The 11334-nt window shown below is 33.9% G+C and overlaps 1 long non-coding RNA gene across 2 annotated transcripts; it reads right to left on the reverse strand.

The window, feature by feature from the left end:
- Positions 1-5228: 5228 nt before the first annotated feature.
- LOC128170163 (uncharacterized) lies at positions 5229-9986 on the reverse strand. 2 transcript variants are annotated; one of them, XR_008241694.1, is made up of 5 exons: positions 9238-9986; positions 8255-8337; positions 7596-7788; positions 5996-6366; positions 5229-5343 (listed from the first exon to the last, which is right to left on the reverse strand). It is a non-coding gene; the product is annotated as an uncharacterized LOC128170163 (long non-coding RNA). The 2 variants fall into 2 exon arrangements; XR_008241693.1 differs by having other exon boundaries at positions 8204-8337.
- Positions 9987-11334: the final 1348 nt, after the last annotated feature.

Raw genomic sequence — 11334 nt, forward strand, 5'->3', positions numbered from 1 at the left:
GGAAAGCCACAGGGGACCCCCAAGTCATGTTCTATATATTCATAGTAATTCAATCTTGGGTAGTCATGTTTATAATCCCGACCAAGTCATAATCTATGGAAAGCCACAGGGGACCCCCAAGTCATGTTCTATATATTCATAGTAATTCAATCTTGGGTAGTCATGTTTACAATCCCGGCCAAGTCATGATCGGCCACACGGGACTCCCAAGTCATGTTCTATATATTCATAGTAATTCAATCTTGGGCGGTCATGTTCTATATATTCTATAGTAATTCAATCTTGGGCGGTCATGTTCTATATATTCTATAGAAATTCAATCTTGGGCGGTCATGTTCTCTATATTCATAGTAATTCAATCTTGGGCGGTCATGTTCTCTATATTCTATAGTAATTCAATCTTGGGCGGTCATGTTCTATATACATGATATATTCATAGTAATTCAATCATAGCCGGGCATCCCATGCTCATTATGTTAATCCTGGCCAAGTCAAGTTTAAAACATGGCCATCTTATCTTGGCCGGTCATGATTTCAAACTTGACTATCCATCGCCGGTCATGATTGATTGCATCGGCCAAGATACACTTCCCAAGATTTTATATGATCGGGATTCGGCCAAGATAGCAGAGCGCCAAGATGCATTACTTCCAAACGCAGTCAAGATTCATTTCCCAAGATTTCAAAAGATAAAGATTTATTTCCCAAGATTTCAAAAGATCAAGAATTACTTCACACGAGGGATCGAGTTTCGGCCAAGAATTTTTAGTATGCAGATGCAAGATGCGCGACATTACGAATATATCAGCCTGCTCGAATGTGCGGAGTGGTCAGCTGGACTTGGCTACAGACATAATTAGTCAGGAGACATTGTTGTTCGATGTAAGTGCACAATACGTTATTTTGATTACTTTCTTTTCTCTTTTAAATTGAAGCCGAGCCTCTCATCATCGAGGAAATTCGAGTTAAATCTTCTCCAACCAATAAATGTTATCTTATGATCTTGATTTCTCTTAAATTTCTTGATGCTATCTAAACCTTTATTAACATATAGCTATAATAGATAAATTTATTTTAATTGCTTTCACTAATAATCGAGGAAACTCAAGTGAAATTTGCATGCACTATTAAGTAATGGGTGTCATTTATATTCTTGGTTTCTTTTAAATTGATTTCTTTGGAATCATTATTGGATGGTGACTGGCATGTCACCAAGTTCTGAGGATCTTGATACAATGTATTAATAGTTTTCTATTCAATTGTTACACTAAGTATGGAAAAATATGTAGATTGTAACAAAAGTTCATTAACAATTAAACAATTTGTTTCCCAGAAACATTTAATTAAGATATTATGTATTATGTGTGTAGGTCACAGCGATGTACTGAACTGGTTATGATGCTGCAAATACTTGGATTGGGCATAAATTTATAGGCAAGTGCATTCAAATTTGTTATTCGTTGAAATCTGCATTAATTGCTTTGAGGTGCACCCTCTCTCTCTCACTCTCTCTCTTACTAGCTAGATGGATCGAAAACAGAATATTCTTAACAACAATTTGAATAGTGATAAATTTTTACTCACTAACAAAATGAAAATTAAATTTCTTTGTTAATTAACTTAATTATGTTGTAAACACTCTGTATATTATGCATGTTTAATTAAAATAAAGCATTCTGAACGCTATTCATCAGGAGTTTTCAGAAAGATATGACATTATGTTGAAAGTACATGTTTGTTTCTTTTGAATGTTTTGTTATAATACATGTGTTATATTTTCAATATTTCAGCATCCAGTGTTGTGTGCTGTACGTGCAAGGCCAAAGGGGTCGATTGAGGCCAGTTCTATGTCTGCGACACCCTGCTTGAAAAAGAAATGTATGTACAACAATGGTCTCATTTATCATATATGACAGTGTACATCATTTAACATTATTATATGAAATTTTCAAGTAATGCAGAGTATGTCCTGATGAATTACAAGGCAATGCAAAGTATCCAGGCAATGCTGTTAAATACACCCATTTAGGCAATTTCCAATAATGGATTTACTAAAAAAAAAAAAAACTTTAACTGGTAGTTTATTAGAGACAAAGACACAAGAACAATTCTAAACAACTGAATGAAGTTTTACCAGATTTAATAGTAGATTGAATAGTAGGCATTTTGATTTTTGAGGCAATTCAGTTGACCACTAGTCAATTCTTCATGATAATTCTAGTAAATATAAAATGTGTTTTTTTTTCATGTGCAACCTTTTTTAGTTTGACAATATTACCACAAAATAAACATAGGCATCTGTTGGTTTAACTCAAAACTGTGGAATATTGCCTATTTCTATCTGCTGTTCAGTTAAACTAGCTTTGGATCACATAACTAATGTAATGGGTATGAATGTGCTGAAACATAGTTCTGTATATGTACATATTTATATTTTCAGGTTATTCAGCATTAGAAATGAATGTTATACTGATAACTACAGTCATCCAATATATGAAAATGGTGAAAGTTGAGGATTTTTGAAAGACTTTGCATCTTTGGACAATTAATGGTCTGGACAAGAAAATCAAAAGAGGATAAGATGCTTGAAACAACTTTGAACCAAATTCTTTACAAGAATCAAATAAATACATTTAATTTCTTTAGGAATCATGGAACCATTTACATTATTGAATAAATATTCTTTGTTCATGTTATTATAAGTATTATGAGTACTTTTTGTACACAAACCAAACAAGTTTATAAAGAACAAATGTAAGGACCTCTGTTGTCATATTTTCTGTGTATAGTGGTGTTAGCTGAATATATTTCTAGCTATCAAAACCAAAGCTGAGCAATACATGTATTGACCGCCTCTTATAATTTGGTGCTAATTTAATGTAGAACCTGTGTAATCTTGTGGGCTTTATAATAAAGCTTGATGAAAGCATTCTGAGGTAGTTGTTGAACTTATTTTCTAAGAAGGGGGACAATGTGTTTGTGTTAGTTTGAACACAGTTCTGCCTTATCTGGCAAATACATGAACTGTATTTCCATTGTTGTTTTTTTTTGCATGTCTCAAAGATTGCAATAATAGTGTATAAAACAATTATCATCTGCATGAGCCATTTGAAAAATCCAAATGTTTCCAATGGCAAATATTTACATTCTACTGTGTTTTCCATTTAAATTTTGAGATCTTTAAATGCCTCTAAATGCAACAACTAATCACTGCATGCGAATGAATTTACATGTAATTTACATAAGTAGCTCCTAAACAGTGATTTTTATGTTATCTGTTGAAAAATATATTTCATACTTGTTGTCAAAGAACAATGTTTTACAATTATTCAACAAAAAAGTTGATTTATTGTTAAAAGCAAAATTTCAAGAGTTATTTTTCATGGAGTATATTTTCATGCTCATCAATCTCAACTCAACGGTCTATGTGATAACTAGTTTAAACCGGTTTTTACAAAACAGCTGTTCTTGCTACATGTATTACTAATTTACTCCCTCCGTGATCTGCAATTTGTATCAATTTATTAAGCAAATAATTGAGTTCCCAAAACATCTCAAAACAGAATTTCCATTATTTTTTCATGAAAGATACTTTATGGCCTGATGGCATTATGTGAATCCTTGTGAAGTTCACCATTAGAGTCAAGAAGTGGTTTTTGTTGCAATTCTCACATAGCAATTAAATTAGATTGAGCAAAATTTCGATTTCATCAGTAAGGGAATGTAAATATAAGCATTATATGATTTACTTTGCTAACATGCGTTTTTCAATTTGTCTGCTCACCTGATGGCAGTTATTGACACGACGACGTCAAAAATTTATCATTCAGTGCCTTAACAATTCCAAATATAATCATATAGTAATTGCAGAAATAAATCGTGAAAATGACCAATATACTCTACAAGTAAGTTTCCTGTCGGTGAAAAAAACCCTCGACATTTGTTATAACTTCAAATCCAAGAATATGGACCCAACATTGTGAACAGATATTGACAATGTTCTGTACCGGTATTTATAAACAACTAGACATCATTGAGATTGTGACCATCTTAAAGGGGCCCACTTTAATAATGGAAAATAGGATGAAAAGCATTTCAGAGTACAGTTAAACTTCAATTTCTGGAACACTAATATCTCCAATAGAATGGATATGTCAAAGTGATTTGTAAGTCCCAACCCCTTATTTTTCAAGTATTTTACCCTCAATATCTCAAATACTAAGATACCTCAAAGTTTTTAAACAGTCCCACCTAGTTCGAGATAACGAAGTTTGACTATACTTTGCTTTGACCTTGACCAAGATATTTTTTAATTGCCAGAGAACTTTATTTTAAGGGAATTACCCCTTTCCAACAGGCAAATCTGGAAAATAAATTTTGGTCCAAAACTTGATTTTTAAGACAAGAACCATAGAAGTTGGTCAGGACAGCATTTTTCTCCAACTTTCAAACCTGCATTTTTCTACTCAATAAACTTACACCTGCTCCAGCATCAAGTTAATCCAGATCAATTAAGCTCCGCTATTTCAAGCTACTTGTACTTGCTTTAGTCTGACAAAGCATGAACAGAATTTACTTTCTTTTATAACAGCTCAAAGACTCACCATAATTTGTTTTAAATTCTTATACCTGCCCATGCATCTAGATAATCAAGCTCACTTTTGGTATCTGAAGCTACCCCTGTAATTCATTTACTTATTTATTTCAACCATGCAAGTTTAATTTGAGTAAGTATTATTATTTACCAGTACATAAACATGTGACCTGCTCCCATAACCTTAACTTCTTCCAGCATCTGAAACTTATAGCTCAGATTCAGCATCCAAGGCTGTGGAGAACATCAGCATCACAATATGCATCACATATCCAAATTACCGGTAGGTGAAGTTAAAACCAGTAGTAAATTAAATATAGTCATCAAAGGGCACCAGGTGTCCAAAAACTTTAACCTGCTCCAAAAACTTTAACCTCCTCTAGCATGTGATATTAAATGCCCAGATTCAGCATTCAGGTCTTTTAAGTCCATCCGTAGGTCCAAATGCACCATCCATGCAAGTTTGGTAAAGATAGGACAAATAATTACCTACATGTAGATACAGGACCTGCTCCAAAAACTTTATAAGGTCCGCCAACACCTACCAGGGTTATAACATGCTTATACATGTAACATGTACTAGTATGTTACCCCAACTTCGTCCTGAAGAGCCAAAAAATCAACATACAGTATATATTTTTAATTTTATATTTGTGACAGATCTAATACATCCAGTACAAGCTGTATGGTTCTCGGGTAGGCAGGTCCACTTTTCAAATCATGACCAAAGTGTCATCTACAGCAAAGCACTGAAAAGAGAATCTTATATTAAAATTGGTGGCAAAGAGAAATTTTTTTAAATTAAATTCTCAGTTATTTTATAATAAGGTGTATGAATAAACTTGTATAAATAATTTTGCTATTTCAAATCACTAAATGCATGTTCCCAGTCTTAAGAGTCCTCGACACACCTGGGAAAAGTTCTGCATACAAGCCCATTATTCTAAATTACTTAAAGATATGGATTTCAGGCAGGTGTTTACCTTCAATATGACAGAAAAACAATTATTTGGGGGGGGGGGGGGGGTAAACTTATTGCTATTCATGAAAATAAAGTCACTACAGTATTGGAACTCGGACCTGCTTGTTGGTAGTTTAAGGCAACATCCAATGCGCCACAGAGATAGAGACCAAATGTTGGCAGTAAAAAACTAGCTGTTACACAATGTGTTTGAATCGCCATGTTATGACAAACTGTCATGAAAAAGTAGAAGTCGCTGGGTGTTGAGGATCCTTAAACATATTATACTGGAAAGGACAATTGATCAATGAACCCCTCCCCTACCTGATATCTTGCAACGAGGACAATAAAATCTATAATTTTGGTAAAAATCTTGAAGATAATAAGAGTGTACAACAAATTATATATGGTAATGGAGAAGACTCTAATGATAGAAATACCTAAAACAGTGAGTTCACTGCTAAATCTACAGACATCGTCAGCCAGGTCCACCCGTCGTTGGTCGTTTCTACTCCAATCTTGGAATGTCCTTGAGGTGATGAGTCAGCAATAATTGGCCAAATCATTGCCCATCTGTAGATGGCCTCCAGCTCTGCACTGCTCTTCTCCACCATAACCAGCATGATGTTGACAGTCTCTATATTTCAGCTTTTCTTTCTTTCCCCTTAATTCCCAGGACTGACATCGATCTCCACATAGACTGGGCTGGGAATCCTCTGCGGCCTATCTCCACTGGGAAAACCCACGCAATCCATCCTTTGCTGCGGATGTTGTCTACCAGATCTTGATACTTTAACTCTTTCTTGATTCTCTAATGATAGAAAATAATTTCCAAAGTTCACAGTCAAAATTGTTTTTATGTTTTCATATAAAGAGGCCCACAAGCCTTGATGGCCACTTGAGTACTATAGCCCTTAGAAAAACCTGTCAGGGAGACTCATGTTTGCATTTTAGGCTTCATTTTAAAGTCTAAACCTCAAAATGAGGCTCCTCTTTTACCTTTGCTAAAATTATTTGATTTTTGCAAACTTCAATTCATAAAATTGAGGGGGGGGGGTTAATTTCCGATTATCTATACTTTAATTGCATGAGCCTAAAGTTATACTCGTCTGATTATTTTGTCAAGTAAGCCCTGCGAGCAAATAATGGTTAATCTTTTATAATTATATTCACAGTTTCATGAAAATGCACCAAACATGCAAGCATTTTCTAGGTACAAACAAGAAATGGATAAAAAATTAAAGTAGATTTCCTACAATAGCATACATATTTATTTAGTACATGTATTAACAAGCGAAAATTTACATTGTAATTTTTAAGATGAAATCAATCATGTTCAATTGTAACTGGAAGATGCTTGTGCAATTGTGATAGGTTTCATGAGATTGACTCAATCAAATTATATGTATAAAAAAATGTAATATGGCCACTCCGTCCCATAAAAGTCTATAGGCAATAAAGAGGGCAATATGTACAAAATAACAATGCATTTACCATAGTATATCTTCCTTGTTGTGAAATACAGTTGAAATCATAAAATGTATAGATTTTTACTATGTGGCCATATTTGCCCCGCCCTAGAGCTTGAACCTCTGACCCAGGAGTCATGAATTTCCCAATTTAGGTAGAGAGCTTAATAGACATTATAACCATTTATTTAGTTTTCTAAATTATATATGGCATTACAGAAGAACATTTTCTAGAATTAAATTGTGTTTCTTTATATGGTCAAATTGGTCCCTCCATAAGAACCAGGGGTAATGAATTTCACAACTTTTGGTAAAGGGCTTAAAGGACATAAAAACCATACATTTAATTTTTGAGTGGGAGTAGAGAAAAAGATTTGTGAAAATTTGGTCTTTTTTGCATATTTTTGACGTGCCATAATTTAGATTACTCCTATCCTTGATGCTTCAAACCAAAACTGGTACAACTGGTCTAGTAGTTTTCAAGAATGTAAAATTGTTGACAGATGACGACAAACAAAGATAGGTCAGCTGAATGACTCAGGTGACTTAAAAAGATAAAGGATTTACGTACCCCATAACAAATGAACCGAAAATCTTGTACAAGATCAACAGCTATTTTATCAGAGAATAAATGCAAGTGAAACTTGGATATGAATAACAAGTCGGCCCAAATGACATTCAGGAGGCAAAGAGTCATTGACATCCATTTGCTGGATAATCTTGTGCAGCCCTCTCAGTGTACACAAAACACGGAAAACATGATCCTGAAGGAAAAAAATGAAATTTCACGTATAATAATATATATAGGTTAAAACTAGGCATTTAAAACAGGTGCCATATATCACAATAGAATGAAAGTGTTTTTCCTTTTTAATTGTATAAGTACACAAAATAATCAAAATATTTGACATTTCTCTTACAAACAGGCATGCATGCAGCTATACTTTTGTCTTCATCAACTACAATTTTAAGCTTTCATTTGAAAATTCTATTAACTGGTTTTAATTTAAGAAGATGCACTGACAAACTGTTTCAAAAGTTTATTTATTATTTAGTAATGAAGCAAAATTCCTGAAAAAATTGAATCTGAATTTTCTGTAAATTAATATATGTTTACAAAGTTAGTTTTGTGAAATTCTGGACAAAAGCACAAGACTGGTGGATGTCAAAATAGAATACCTGCACAACATCTCATAATTCTAAGATAAATGAGAACATTGTTTTGCGTACATCTTTAAGCTGGGTATGGCAGATGTGGAACTGGCCTCAATCGACCCCTTTGGCCTTGCACGTACAGCACACAAAACTGGATGCTGAAATATTGAAAATATAACACATGTATTTTAAAATACATAGAAAAACAAAACATTTAAAAGAAACATACATGTACTTTCAACATATCTTTATGAAAACTCCTGATGAATAATGTTCAGAATGTTTTTAATTAAACATGTATAATATATATACAGAATGTTTACAACACAAGTTAATTAGCAAACAAACTTAATTTTCATTTGTTAGTGAGTAAAAATTGAGCACTATTCAAATTGTTGTTAAGAATATTCTGTTTTCGATTCATCTAGGTAGTAAGAGAGAGAGAGAGAGAGGGTGCACATCGAAGCAATTAATGCAGAATGAATAACAAATTTGAATGCACTTGCCTATAAATTTATGCCCAATCCAAGTATTTGCAGCATCATAACCAGTTCAGTACATCGCTGTGACCTACACACATAATACATAATATCTTAATTAAATGTTTCTGGGAAACAAATTGTTTAATTGTTAATGAACTTTTGTTACAATCTACATATTTTTCCATACTTAGTGTAACAATTGAATAGAAAACTATTGATACATTGTATCAAGATCCTCAGAACTTGGTGACATGCCAGTCACCATCCAATGATGATTCCAAAGAAATCAATTTAAAAGAAACCAAGAATATAAATGACACCCATTACTTAATAGTGCATGCAAATTTCACTTGAGTTTCCTCGATTATTAGTGAAAGCAATTAAAATAAATTTATCTATTATAGCTATATGTTAATAAAGGTTTAGATAGCATTAAGAAATTTAAGAGAAATCAAGATCATAAGATAACATTTATTGGTTGGAGAAGATTTAACTCGAATTTCCTCGATGATGAGAGGCTCGGCTTCAATTTAAAAGAGAAAAGAAAGTAATCAAAATAACGTATTGTGCACTTACATCGAACAACAATGACTCCTGACTAATTATGTCTGTAGCCAAGTCCAGCTGATCACTCCGCACATTCGAGCAGGCTGATATATTCGTAATGTCGCGCATCTTGCATCTGCATACTAAAAATTCTTGGCCGAAACTCGATCCCTCGTGTGAAGTAATTCTTGATCTTTTGAAATCTTGGGAAATAAATCTTTATCTTTTGAAATCTTGGGAAGTGAATCTTGACTGCGTTTTGAAGTTATAATAACATCTCGGCGCACTGCTATCCCGATGATGTAAAATCTTAGGAAGTGAATCTTGACTGCGTTTGGAAGTAATACATCTTGGGGCACTGCTATCTTGGCCGAATCCCGATCATATAAAATCTTGGGAAGTGTATCTTGGCCAATGCAATCAATCATGACCGGCGATGGATAGTCAAGATTGAAATCATGACCGGCCAAGATAAGATGGCCATGTTTTAAACTTGACTTGGCCAGGATTAACATAATGAGCATGGGATGCCCGGCTATGATTGAATTACTATGAATATATCATGTATATAGAACGTGACCGCCCAAGATTGAATTACTATAGAATATAGAGAACATGACCGCCCAAGATTGAATTACTATGAATATATAGAACATGACCGCCCAAGATTGAATTACTATAGAATATATAGAACATGACCGCCCAAGATTGAATTACTATAGAATATATAGAACATGACCGCCCAAGATTGAATTACTATGAATATATAGAACATGACTTGGGAGTCCCGTGTGGCCGATTATTATGGAAAGCCACAGGGGACCCCCAAGTCATGTTCTATATATTCATAGTAATTCAATCTTGGGTAGTCATGTTTATAATCCCGACCAAGTCATAATCGGCCACACGGGACTCCCAAGTCATGTTCTATATATTCATAGTAATTCAATCTTGGGCGGTCATGTTCTATATATTCTATAGTAATTCAATCTTGGGCGGTCATGTTCTATATATTCTATAGTAATTCAATCTTGGGCGGTCATGTTCTATATATTCATAGTAATTCAATCTTGGGCGGTCATGTTCTCTATATTCTATAGTAATTCAATCTTGGGCGGTCACGTTCTATATACATGATATATTCATAGTAATTCAATCATAGCCGGGCATCCCATGCTCATTATGTTAATCCTGGCCAAGTCAAGTTTAAAACATGGCCATCTTATCTTGGCCGGTCATGATTTCAATCTTGACTATCCATCGCCGGTCATGATTGATTGCATTGGCCAAGATACACTTCCCAAGATTTTATATGATCGGGATTCGGCCAAGATAGCAGTGCCCCAAGATGTATTACTTCCAAACGCAGTCAAGATTCACTTCCTAAGATTTTACATCATCGGGATAGCAGTGCGCCGAGATGTTATTATAACTTCAAAACGCAGTCAAGATTCACTTCCCAAGATTTCAAAAGATAAAGATTTATTTCCCAAGATTTCAAAAGATCAAGAATTACTTCACACGAGGGATCGAGTTTCGGCCAAGAATTTTTAGTATGCAGATGCAAGATGCGCGACATTACGAATATATCAGCCTGCTCGAATGTGCGGAGTGATCAGCTGGACTTGGCTACAGACATAATTAGTCAGGAGTCATTGTTGTTCGATGTAAGTGCACAATACGTTATTTTGATTACTTTCTTTTCTCTTTTAAATTGAAGCCGAGCCTCTCATCATCGAGGAAATTCGAGTTAAATCTTCTCCAACCAATAAATGTTATCTTATGATCTTGATTTCTCTTAAATTTCTTAATGCTATCTAAACCTTTATTAACATATAGCTATAATAGATAAATTTATTTTAATTGCTTTCACTAATAATCGAGGAAACTCAAGTGAAATTTGCATGCACTATTAAGTAATGGGTGTCATTTATATTCTTGGTTTCTTTTAAATTGATTTCTTTGGAATCATCATTGGATGGTGACTGGCATGTCACCAAGTTCTGAGGATCTTGATACAATGTATCAATAGTTTTCTATTCAATTGTTACACTAAGTATGGAAAAATATGTAGATTGTAACAAAAGTTCATTAACAATTAAACAATTTGTTTCCCAGAAACATTTA

This window comes from Crassostrea angulata, unplaced genomic scaffold (genome assembly GCF_025612915.1).
Source record: "Crassostrea angulata isolate pt1a10 unplaced genomic scaffold, ASM2561291v2 HiC_scaffold_358, whole genome shotgun sequence".
In the NCBI taxonomy this organism is placed as follows: Eukaryota; Metazoa; Mollusca; class Bivalvia; order Ostreida; family Ostreidae; genus Magallana; species Magallana angulata.